Source organism: Drosophila bipectinata, chromosome 4, assembly GCF_030179905.1.
Source record: "Drosophila bipectinata strain 14024-0381.07 chromosome 4, DbipHiC1v2, whole genome shotgun sequence".
NCBI classification, from domain to species: Eukaryota; Metazoa; Arthropoda; class Insecta; order Diptera; family Drosophilidae; genus Drosophila; species Drosophila bipectinata.
Window position 1 is genome coordinate 9,124,811 of NC_091740.1, and position 12,594 is coordinate 9,137,404.

General features: G+C 38.0%; 1 protein-coding gene across 2 annotated transcripts in view; it reads left to right on the forward strand.

Annotated features, from left to right (window-relative positions):
- The window catches only part of onecut, a 36,632-nt gene extending 24,605 nt beyond the window's left edge, over positions 1–12,027 (forward strand). The window contains exon 5 of one of the 2 annotated variants that reach the window (XM_043213536.2): positions 11,320–12,027. The gene's annotated coding sequence lies outside the window, so the exon portion shown is untranslated. The remainder of the gene's footprint in view (positions 1–11,319) is intronic. The other variant, XM_043213535.2, reaches the window with a different exon arrangement.
- Positions 12,028–12,594: the final 567 nt, after the last annotated feature.

Genomic DNA, 12,594 nt, shown 5'->3' on the forward strand with positions numbered 1-12,594 from the left:
ATGTAAAGCTCTGTCTTCAGTAAAAATCCATCTCTGCCCAATGCAGTCTTCAGGCTGACCTTGATTACTTTCAAAAATGGTGTTTAGCTAACGATTTAATACTTAATGGATCAAAGTGCAAGTATATGTCTTTTTATCGTTCTTGCCCTCTGCAAGCTACGTACTCTATTAATGGGATTGCCTTAGAGAAATTAACTCAGGTTAATGATCTCGGCATCCTGTTAGACATTAAACTTAAATTTCCGACCATATTTCCTTGATGGTTAATAAGGCTAAAGGAGTCCTTGGTTTTATTAAAAGATGGTCAAAAGAATTTAATGGCCCATACATAACCAAAACATAATTTATTTCTTTGGTCCGTCCGATACTGGAGTACGGTTCATGTGTCTGAAGTTTAATTTTTAAATTTTTTAATATTCGCACTTAGAGGTCTATACTGGGATGCAAATCTTCAACTTCCATCTACAGTAGCAGACTTTTGTTTATAAACTTACCTAGCTTAAAAAATCTCAGGACAATGCTCGGTGTAGTCTTTCTGCATAACCTTATTAACGGAGATGTAGATAGCCTTCTATTCCTAATAGAAGGACTCGAAACTTTAGTCCTCTGTTCCTTAGCCATTGTAGTTCGACATATGTACTGCATGACCCTTTTAGAGTATTATGTTCGAACTTAAATGGTCTTTACTCTATAAAACCTCTTTCCTGTCCCTCTAATTTTAAATATAGAATTTTACATTTTCTTACTAACTATTACAATATCTCCAAGCTTATAGGTGGTTGGCTTCGCGTGTTTTGCATCATAACATCTCCTGGCTGCAGCTCTCTGATTGTTGAGCTTAGTTGCAGCCTCTGCTCTTAGCTTCTCCATCTCGACATCAGTCATCAGGCTCTTCTCTTGACTCGACAACGTATTCTTCAGGATATCTCGGGGCTCGTATCCAAAAGCATGGACAAAAGCTCGTAGCATGGACAAAATAATCCTATTTGTTCGTTCTGCATGACCGTTTGCTCTCGGTATCCTTACAGCATTAAGGATATGCTTTACATTGTTTGACCTGCCGTGTTTTCCGAAGTCTTTCGAAGTAAGGACGGTATCTCGATCGGTGATGATTCGTCCCGGCATTCCTAAGTAGCTCGTGATGTCTTGCAGGATATTCAAAACATGCTTTGTTGCAGTACTCTTTTTTGCTAGTACTATTGTAAACTTTGTAAAGGCATCGACGATGACCAGAATAATTGCATTCTTCTTTGAACTCTTTGGAAACGGTCCTATGTGATCCATGTGTATTTTGTAGAAAACGGGATGGGTTTTATGTCATCGTAGTGATATTCTCCTTCCTGAACTCCACCTGGTATTTTATTAAACGCGCATACTATGCATAACTTTAGCTCTTGACAAAATTTTACAATCGGGGAAACCAAAAAAAAATTTGAATGCGTTTTATTGTTTTCTCTGTGCTCATATATGTCCAGACTTGTGGAATTCATAAAGTATGTGGTATCTTAGTTGTTTCGGCACAACCCACAGCAACTTGTTGTCGTTTTTTCGAAATAGGCGATCTTGCTCAATCAAATAATCAAATATTTTGCATCAGTACCGCGGCCAAACCAACCGTACTGGCATCCGTGTGTAATTCATGTTCAACATCTAGGCGATAGCTTGTGATAACTGGACTCGATGTCAGACTTCTCTTCAATTTGATAAATGCATCCTCTTGACGCTGCTCCCATTGGAATGGTTGTGCTTTTCGCAATAGAATACGTAAGGGCTCTGATATTATAGCATATCCGATGACAAATTCTAAATCCGGCGGAATTATTTATAGCAATTCCAGCGGAAATAACCAATGAGTCCCAAAAATTGGCATACTTCAGTAACATTAGTTTGTGTTGGGAACATGGAAATGGCGTTCATCTTTACTTCTCCCGGGCTGATTCCTTCGGCGTGTATTTCGTGTCCTAGAAACGTAATAGACTGCTCGTACAACTTATATTTGTCCAGACTTAGAGTTATTCCGCAATCTCGCAATACGGTAATGACTCTTTCAAGCTTTTCATATATTCCCTCGAAGGAATTGCTACCAATTAGGATGTCAACCATGTAGCGTATCATGTCTCCTTTCTGCACGCGCATTTGTAGTTCTGTCATGAAACGATTGAAAATGGCTGGGGAATTTTTTAACCCAAACGGGAGTCGCTTAAACTCGTACAGACCATCAGTGGTGATGAAGGCGGTAAATTTTCTACTCTCAGAGGCTACTTCAATTTGGTAATAGCCGCTCTTTAAATCTAGTGGGGTAATATACTTAAATTGCTTTGCCTCCTGAAGCCGTTCTTCGATATTAAAAACAGGAAAATTCTCTTTCTTAAACAGCTTATTGAGGCGTCGGTAATCAATACGCACTCGATCACTACCGTCCGGCATCTTGATGAGTACCACCGGTGCACCGGGCTGTCATACTCTGACGTAGATGTCTGGATAATATCCTGCTGCAACAGCTCGTCCAAAAACTTGGCGACTACTTCCTTCTTCGGCTCGGGAATTCGGTAAGGTGGTTGAGAAACTACCTGGTTGCTCTTAACAGCTATATGGGCTTGGACGATGTTTGTTATTTTTAATCCTTGCAGGATTAACATCCTCGAACTTGTTTAACAACAGATGCATTTGGTTTCATTCCTGATCATTGTTCATATTAGCGAGAAACTTAAAGGTACCACTTTCGCTTGAGATGGTTTCTGGTTGCAGTACAGCTCGCTTGACTTCGGCGTCGCCTGGCTCAAACTTAAGGAACAACTGGGCGCTTAAAATGACATCCTGTCCCAAAAAAAGTTCTTCTTGCAAAAAGTTACCGTCAGCTACGTATAGATTCGCTTAAAAAGTTTTTCCTTTGACGTCCATCTGTATAACTACTTTTTTGGTAAGAATACATGATCCCCCACATATGCCGCTTATCTTCATGCAGCAATTATGCCAATCTGTATTTAATTCTTTGGCAACTGACTGTCGCACAATACTAGCCTGGCTACCAGTATCAATAAAGGCGTTATAGTTTTTCGAATTTATTTCTACGATTCTGGTGAACAACTTGTCCTGCTTTAATGCTTCTAAACGCATCACCCTTGCATTTTCTGCTTCTTACTCGGGCACGAATTGACGAAGTGTCCCAACACGCCACACTTGAAACACGGTGCTTCGCTCAAATTGTACCGCACTCCTAGGGCTGACATTCGGAAACAGTACTCCTTCAATGTCTCTTTAGCTCGTCTGGTTGCATTGGCCATGTTGAAGTGGACTTCCGCTTCATCCGGGCTTCTTCAAAACTCGTTCCTCATAGCTTGGGCGAAGTCGCTCCATGTTGTATGCATTACTGGCGATAAATCGAACCAAAACTTGGATGGTTCCTTGATCCTTGTATAAATTGCAAGTAATACAAATCGAATCGTCGACACAATCGATGAACTGGTGCACTGATGTGGCGTTATTGTCCCCGGGATCAAACTTTGGCAAAGTGTCCGCAATCTCTTTTACCGACGCATGTCCTTGTTTGCTGCTTGAAGAGTAGGAATATCTTCACCTCTGACATTCCGACTGACTTCCTCTGCGCGTTTATTAGGATAAATTATTATTTTATTTTAAAATAAAATTTATTATTATTATTATTATTTTAGGTTTATTAGGATCGGCCGACTAAATCTTATAGCTGCCATATAACTGAACGATCGGAAATGGCCCAACTTTCGTGTTTTTGAAGATAGAAAGCTGGAACTTGGTACAGATTATATTTTTTGTCAGTTGATCCGACCAAGCAAATCATAACGATCGGTCGACTATATCTTTTAGCTCCCATTTAACTGAGCGATCGGAAATGGTTTTTGGTAGAAATACCAACTTTGGTATTTTTGAAGATAGAAGTTTGGGACTTTTTTAAATTTTGTATTATAATAAATTGGGTTATATTATCATATTCTTCGATCATATTCATAGGATCACCTCCTGAGTTGATATGAGCATGTCCGTCTGTCCGCCTGTCTGTCTGTTTCTACGCGAACTAGTCTCTCAGTTTTAAAGCTATCGACTTGAAACTTTGCACACACCCTTCTTTCTTTTACACGCAGTATATAAGTCATAACGACCGAGATCGGTCGACTATATCCTATAGCTGCCATATAACTGATTGATCGAAAACGGTATAACTTCGGTGTTTTTAGAGTGAAAGAGTTCAAATTTTACATGCCTTATAACTGAACGATCGGAAATGACGAAACTTTCGTGTTTTTGAAGATAGAAAGCTGGAACTTGGTACAGATTATATTTTTGGTCAGTTGATCCAACTACCAAATTTCATAAGGATCGGCCAACTATATCCGATGTTTGCGATATATTTCCGGTTTTAGCTTCAAGGGTATATAAACTTTGGCTCCGCCCGAGGTTAGCTTTCCTTTCTTGTTACTTTGGAGTTCACTAGGATTAGATGCAGGGAACTGCTCCAGTTGATTGGATGGACGCATTTTAAAGCAGCTTTTAACGTTCTGTGGCAGCGTTCGATCATACCATTGGCTTGCGGGTGGTACGCCGTCGTCCGCAGGTGCTTAAAACCACAAATTTTGGATATTGGATTTTTACCTTCTGGCACGGGATACAAAATCGTACGATGTTAGCGACATCCTTCGCCATGCGGGGCCAAACATAGTGTTTGCCGACCAACTTGTTCGTTGCCTTAACTTCCGGATGGCTCAGCGAATGTAGGGCCTCAACCACGGTTGGGCGTAGGCATCGGGGCACAAACGGACGCATATGGTTATTGGCGACGTGGCAGTGCACGTCGTTGTAGTTCCTCATCGTTTTCCTGTTCCTGTGACATCTCGTCGAAGTTTATGTGTTTGATGGCATCGATGCGTGAGAGAAGATCAGCCACGTTGTTTTCTTCTCCAGAGATGTGCCGGATATCTTCGTATGGTTTTAAGCCGTGCTTGTGTTTTACCAAATTGGCACTTCTTAAAGTTTACAGTGAGATGTGCCTTTCAAAGGCGGTTGAGGATCGTGCGGAGGTGCGTCTCGTGCTGCGCCTCGGATTCTGATTCGATCAGAATGTCGTCGATGTATGCAAAAACGAAGTTAAGGCCTTGTATGACGTTGTTTATGTGACGTTGAAAAGTTTGCGCTGCGTTGCGCAGACCAAACGTCATGAACAAAAATTCGAATACCCCAAAAGGCGTGATAATTGCTGTTTTGGGAATCTTGTGGTTCGACAGGAATCTGGTGATATGCTTTTTGCAGGTAAATTTTCGAAAATATCTTCTTACCGTATAAGATGCTCGTTTCATCCAGTATGTACGAAATAGGATATCGATCAGGCACTGTTACGTTGTTCAGTGCTAAGTAGTCGCCGCACGGTCGTCACTCTCCATTTGCTTTCTTTACCAGGTGCAATGAGCTGGACCAGTTCCTATTTGAGGGACAGCATATTTCTTTCTCGATGAGGTAGGAGAACTCGGATTGTGCTGCTTTGAGTTTGTCGGGCGCTAGTCGTTATGCGCGGGCGTGAGTAGGCGGGCCGTTGGTCGAGATTAAGTGCGTTACTTCGGACGTTGCTGCCAACCGGTTCGAGTTGATCGTTGCGAAATCGTAGGATAAAATCGCGTTGATTTTACGGTGAGGCGCGTGACATTTTGATTCCAGCAGCGTAGCCCCATCGATGAGTTAGCGTCGTTTCATATCGACTAGTAAATCGAAATGTTGAAGAAAGTCGGATCCGATGATAGCGCAGTTGACGTCAGGTCCAAATGAAGTTTCGTCGCAAACCCAGTGACAATGCTATGCTTTTTTCTCCATAGGCTTGTATTTTTGTGCCATTGGCGGCATAAAGAAGCTTTTGAGTGAACATGGTTTTTGCATTTTGCAGGGTGGCATCACTGAAATGTCGGCGCCGGTATCGATGAGAAACTATGTTTTTTGAGGCGGGCAATTTTGTTGTGGTCTTCTTCGAATTTGTTCGCCGAATCCGAAGTTTTTTTTAGTTTTTATACCCTTGCAGAGGGTATTATAATTTTGTCCAAAAGTGTGCAACGCAGTGAGGGAGACATCTCCGATCGGCCAACTTTATCCGATGTTTTGCGATATATATCCGGTTTAAATTGCAAGGCTATATCAACTTCGGCTCCGCCCGAAGTTAGCTTTCCTTTCTTGTTTAAATTTTAATAAAAATATGTGGTTTTGTGTGTTTGTTTTTTTTTGTAGTGGATGTAATATCGCGTTATTGTGTTGCATATTCAAGTGAATACATGTGGTATTTTTGCTTAAACGGAACGGTCACTGTAAAGTTCACAAAAAAATTTTTAACATGAGAATGTATTTGTGAGGGCACCACAGTATCATATTGTATATAATGTATATATATTCTTGATCAGGAACACCTCCTAAGTTGGTATAAGCGAATCCGTCTGTCTCTGTCTGTTTCTACGCGAACTTGTTCCTCAGTTTTAAAGCTATCGACTTGAAACATACCAAGCACCACGACCTTACTGCGGGAATATGGGGAATAAACTTTTCAACTTATATTTGAAAACCTCGATTTTTCCAAAGAATGACATTTACATTCAGTGACTGAAATATAATGCTCCAAAATTCCTTTTTATTAATAATCACGATTTTACAGTTTTTAGACAAACAGTCGCGAACAATCCAGAATGAGAGGGGACGCACAGTGGCCGATTTGGGTAATTTTGCGTAAGGTATAAGAATGAAAGGTATAAGAATAACATTATTAATTTTAAAAAGTTTGAAGTTTGAAATAAAATTGACTAATATTAATTAATATTATTAATTAATTTTCCTAGTCTGAATGAAAATTTTTTTCTGAGCCAGAATCCGATTTTCTTCCTGAGCATTGTAGTCTATACATATTTAAGAAGATTTTGGCCTTCAATGTCAAAGAAAACTTCCGTAATGCCGTAACTGTGTACACCGCTGGTAGTGCGACTATACTCTCCACGTGAGGGCGGCTGGAAACAGGTCCCGGTAAGGTCATGTGTCTGCCGTAGATGCTGGCAAATTGTAGTCGGGCGCGGAGAAGAACGCTCCCTTTATTAAATAACCCCAATCCAAGGTGGAACAGCATATGCCGAAGGATGCGGTCCGAGGGGGGGCCCGGACACTAATTTGCGAACTTTGGGGGACCGGCCGACCACCCAGTTTTAACCAGGCTTATCGTGACAAGCGGGCTATGTCATAATGAACGAGCACCTTCCCGCCTACTTGTGGCCAAAAAATGAACATCTTACCAAAAAAAACCAAAGTGGAGAACGGAACTCTCTAATAAAGTCCGGAAATCAGAACCGTTTCAACTTCCGAATAGGTCGGGTCGTTTTTGTCCTCTATTCCGTGAAGAAGTTAAGGCAGCTACTACAAGTGTTTTCAAATTATGAGATTTATATAAACAGAGTTTATACAAACTCCAAGAATACGCCAGCCAGATTTGCCAAATAGTAAAACACTTTAATTGTTCGTTTTTATTTTATTTTTAAAACCACACGCTCTCGTTGTCTTTAAGCAATTAAGTAAATGGTACGCATGAGCAAACAAAAGGAAGGTAAAGAAAAACGATCTTAGGCAGAGAGAGAGAGAGAACAAACAGAGAGAACTTTGGCTCTCTCTGAGATCTTCATTGTTCGTCCCTTTCCCCAAACACACACACACAATGTGTATGTGCATAAGTGTATAAGCCCTTCAGTACCATACCTCAAGGATTACTGAAGGAACCCTTCAGTACCATACCTCAAGGATTACTGAAGGAATCGTCTAGGTACTAGTATTGCCACCCGAGGAATCCTCTAGGTATGTTTCATACAAACCATCAAGGAATTTCCATAGAAGAGTTCCTCACATCGAGGAATTCGAACAACTCGAGGAATACTGCACGATTCCTGAAGTTATTCGAAGAGCATTTCGAACTAAATACCCCAGGGAATCCCTTAGGTATACTCTGAGGAATCGTTGAGGAAATACCCCAGGGAATCCCTGAGGTATACTCTGAGGAATCGTTGAGGAAATACCCCAAGGAATCCCTGAGGTATACTCTGAGGAAACGTTGAGGAAATACCCCAAGGAATCATACGGGATTCATAAGGGATTCACTGAGGAACTGTAGGGATTTTCACCAATCCCCCCCCACCCCTTTCCATCCAATTTTTTCAACCAAAATTATTATTTTATTTGAAATTTTATTAATATAAGAAATTATGAATTGTTATAATCTATATTGTTATTGTTATAATATATTGTTATTATCTATTATTATTTATTATTTATTCTAAAGATTTATACTACTTATTTTATTCATTTACTTATTTTAATTTTTTTTTTATTATTATTATTTTTGATGGCCGTCAAAGCGTGCCCCAACAATATATCAATATTGTAATTGACGATCAGGTCCTCCACGAAAATATATTTTAATGACTTTGTAAGGGCTCCGCGCTTCAATAAGTTCGTCACTGCGGTAGTCTGCAAAAATTAATAGGTATTAAAATTTTTTTATATTTAATTTATAAATATTATACTTACACATTCTTCCTTCATGCCGCGGCCTATTATATTATATGTACATATGTACATATAATATGTACATATATAAATATTTCTCACTTTTCCGAGCACATATATTGAACGGCCGCTCGGTATTTAATAAATAAGTTAATTATATGCACTACTCACCAGAATAAGTTAGTATCACTAGGTCACTTATGTAAATGTTTTTTGAAAAATTTAACTTTGAAGTTTAAACGCAACAAACGCGTGTAATTCCGATGCAAATTGAACAGCAAATGCAAAGGAGAAGGGGAGAGGCAAGACGAAACCGAAAATTGACAACCGAAAATTCTGGCGCGTGCCAGGGTATAGTCGACCAAAGCAATGCCTTGTAATTAGAATCGCACAAGGCTTATAATCAAACATGAACATATTGGCTTTGCCTAAAGCAAATTATTAATACATTTCAATATACCATATGATTAGAAAAGAAAAATTTATTAAATATAATCTTAAATATATAAAAATATTTCAACATATTTTAAAAAGGGTATTCTGACGTCGATTCCATTCATTTGGTTTTCGGCACAGATTTTTTTTCTCTCCCTTCCCTCCATCTACATCTCTCTAATTGTTTCTCTGTCGCGTGCCGCTGCATCGAAAATATGACGTAGAAGCTTCGAGAATCATCGTCGAAAACCAAAAGCAGGTAGAAGTTTCGTTTCCCCTTTCGTTTCGGACTTGAGTAAACGAAGCCCATGCAATTTGTTTTTGTTTTTCGACAATGTCGCCAGGAAACGTCGGGGTAAGGAATTTTGGTACTGAAGGGAGCAAAACAACAACCAAAACCACATTCATTCAAACCAGCTCGTTTTTTTTTTCTTTTTGTTAGTGTTTACAAATTTTAAAAGTTTAAAACGTGGATTCATTTCCTTAAGCATAAAATGTCGCTTTTAGCCAAGGGAAAACCCTTGAGCTTAAATGCAGCCATTATAAAACGCCCAAAAATTACCGCAACACAAAAAGAGAGGAGATCAAAGGAAATCGAAGTGATTAAAGAAGTGGAAGAGAGAATGGAGATGCATCATGCAGTAACGGTAGAAAACTTAGCGGATTCATATGAGACAAGTGCACAGAAGGGCATTGACCTGGGGAATAGCACAACAAGCCAACCAAAAGAAGGTGAAAAACACAATGGCATTGCCAGCAATAAGGGAAAGCATTCTATGCAGGTATTTTAATCTCTTTTTTACCCCCAAATCCTAAAAAAACAGCTTTTCGTCTATATTAACAAAATTACCGAACATGGTGATAACTTCAACAGACAAAACAGGAAACCAATAAACGCATTAGAACTTAATGTAGTTCTTTTTAACCTTAAATTGAAAGATATTGTAAAAGTGAACAAACTTGGCTACGGGCGCTGCAAAACCGAGTACAGGTCAGCGAAAGCAGCTAATGACTTGGTAAATTTTAATTAAAACCAAGAAAGGAAAGCTAACTTCGGGCGGAGTTTATATACCGAACGAAGTTTATATACCCTTGCAGCTAAAACCGGATATATATCGCAACCATCTGATATAGTTGGCCGATCCTTATGACATTTGGTAGGTTGGATCAACTGACCAAAAATATAATCTGTACCAAGTTCCAGCTTTCTATCTTCAAAAACACGAAAGTTGGGTCATTTCCGATCGTTCAGTTATATGGCAGCTATAGGATATAGTCGACCGATCCTTATTAAATTTGGCATGTCGTAATATTTTGCCAAAAATAGCTCTTGTGAACTCTCTAACTCTAAAAACACCGAAGTTATACCATTTCCGATCAATCAGTTATACATAAGGCAGCTATAGGATATAGTCGACCAATCGTGGCCGTTCCGACTTATATACTGCGTGCAAAGAAAAGAAAGATGTGTGCAAAGTTTCAAGTCGATAGCTTTAAAACTGAGAGACTAGTTTGCGTAGAAACAGACAGATCGACAGACAGTAATCTGTACTAAGTTCCAGCTTTTTGGAACGAAGTTTCTTATGGCGCGCTATGAGTTTGGCAGAGGAGGGCTAGCCGAGAAAAACCGTAACGTAACGTTAAACGACTATCTGTCTCCTTTTTCTTTGTAGAGTGAGAGAACATAACCATTATTAACCAGAATATAACCATCCTATAGCTGTCATATAACTGAACGATCGGAAATGACCCAACTTTTGTGTTTTTGAAGATAGAAAGCTGGAACTTGGTACAGATTATATTCTTGGTCAGTTAATCCGACCTACCAAATTTCATAACGATCGGCCGACTATATCTTATAGCTGTCATATAACTGAACGATCGGAAATGGTTTTTGGTAGAAATACCAACTTTGGTATTTTTGAAGATAGAAGCTTGAGACTTTTTTTAGATTTTGTATTGTAATAAATTGGATTATATGTTCATATTCCCATAAGGATCGGCCAACTATATCCGATGTTTGCGATATATATCCGGTTTAAACTGCAAGGGCATATAAACTTCGGCTCCGCCCGAAGTTAGCTTTCCTTTCTTGTTTTATTTTCAAAAACACGAAAGTTCGGTCATTTTCGATCGTTCAGTTATAATAACTTGTGTATATATTATAATATGTACTTCATACTTATATATGTATAATGTAACCCAACTAATAATATGAAAGCAAAGGTATATGATAATAAATATATGAGTACCGGGTATCTTTTCTTTTTTTTTAATATTCATTTATTGCTATTACATCTAACACAAAACATGTTTAAAATCATTTAACTGACGTTGCAGGTTAAGCTCTAGACTTTAAATCCTTCAGAGATTGGTTTTATGTGTCCTTCACAGTGTAAGTATGTAGATAAATTCTATCATGTAAATGGATTTAGAAAATGTGTACAAAAAACCACTTTGCATCTAGTCAAATTTTGTAAAATAAGGCTATTTTTACTATATAATTGATGCTAAATTATTTTAACTTTAAACAATCAGAAATGTTAATCAGTCAAGGAAAATAGTACCAAAATATAAAAAAAAATATATATGTAAAATAAAATAAATTAAATATTCAAGCCTGTAAATTTATGACGGGCACCAAAAATTAACACATATTTTTATTTTTAAATACTCAATTGCTTTATACATATATGCTACGTTTCTGTGCTTAAAAAATATTTATGAAAAATACTTTTGTCGATGTAAGCTAGTCAATTTAAAATAAATTCAATTTTGAATGATGAAAAAAATAGGAAAGGATGGCCAAATCATTAGAAACGTTCTTTACGCAGGCAAGTAAGCAAAAATTGCAATATTAAATTAAAGGCAAACATAACTATGTATGTAAGTAGCAATGTATCTATCAATTGCCTTATATGTACTAAAAAAATTAATAAAATATAGTATTAAAATTATGTTTCTCATTTTACAAACTATTTTGTTTAGATGTTTTTATACTCTTGCAGGGTATGTAATTTTTGTCCAGAGAAAATTTAAAACACTGAATAAAAATTTTTAAAAAATTTGATCCTGTTTGTTTTATTGGGACTCAAGAACCTATGTATATTTTTAATCGGAACGACGTGAACAATATAATTAAAAATGTGTTAAGAATCGCAGTTTAAAAGTAACTGTGACTATGGGTAACGAAAAGTAACTATGGGTAGCAGAGAAAAACAATGAGAGCAGAGAATTCACTGAGCGAAGAAAACTCAGTTTTTTATTTCATTTTTCATTAATTCAAAAGTTGGAATGGGCACTAAAATATTTTATTTTATTTTAAAGAAAGCTTTTTTAGCAACAGTTCTTAGACAAGTGAAAAACTACGCTTCTCTATATATATTTTCTATGAAAAATGATTTTTCCAACCAAATACTTGAGAAAATTTTTAAGGTTTAGGCTGTCGAGTAAGGCAAAATGAGAGCAAATGATATAACTTCTAAAAAAAATGTGAGCTGTCAGTCTGCCGACAGAGCTGCGGCAGAGTTTCTGACCCTATTCACGAGTCGTACAGTATGAAAAATTTGAGTTTGCCCACCGCTGTTTTAAAGTGTAAATGGTGTCGGTGGGCAG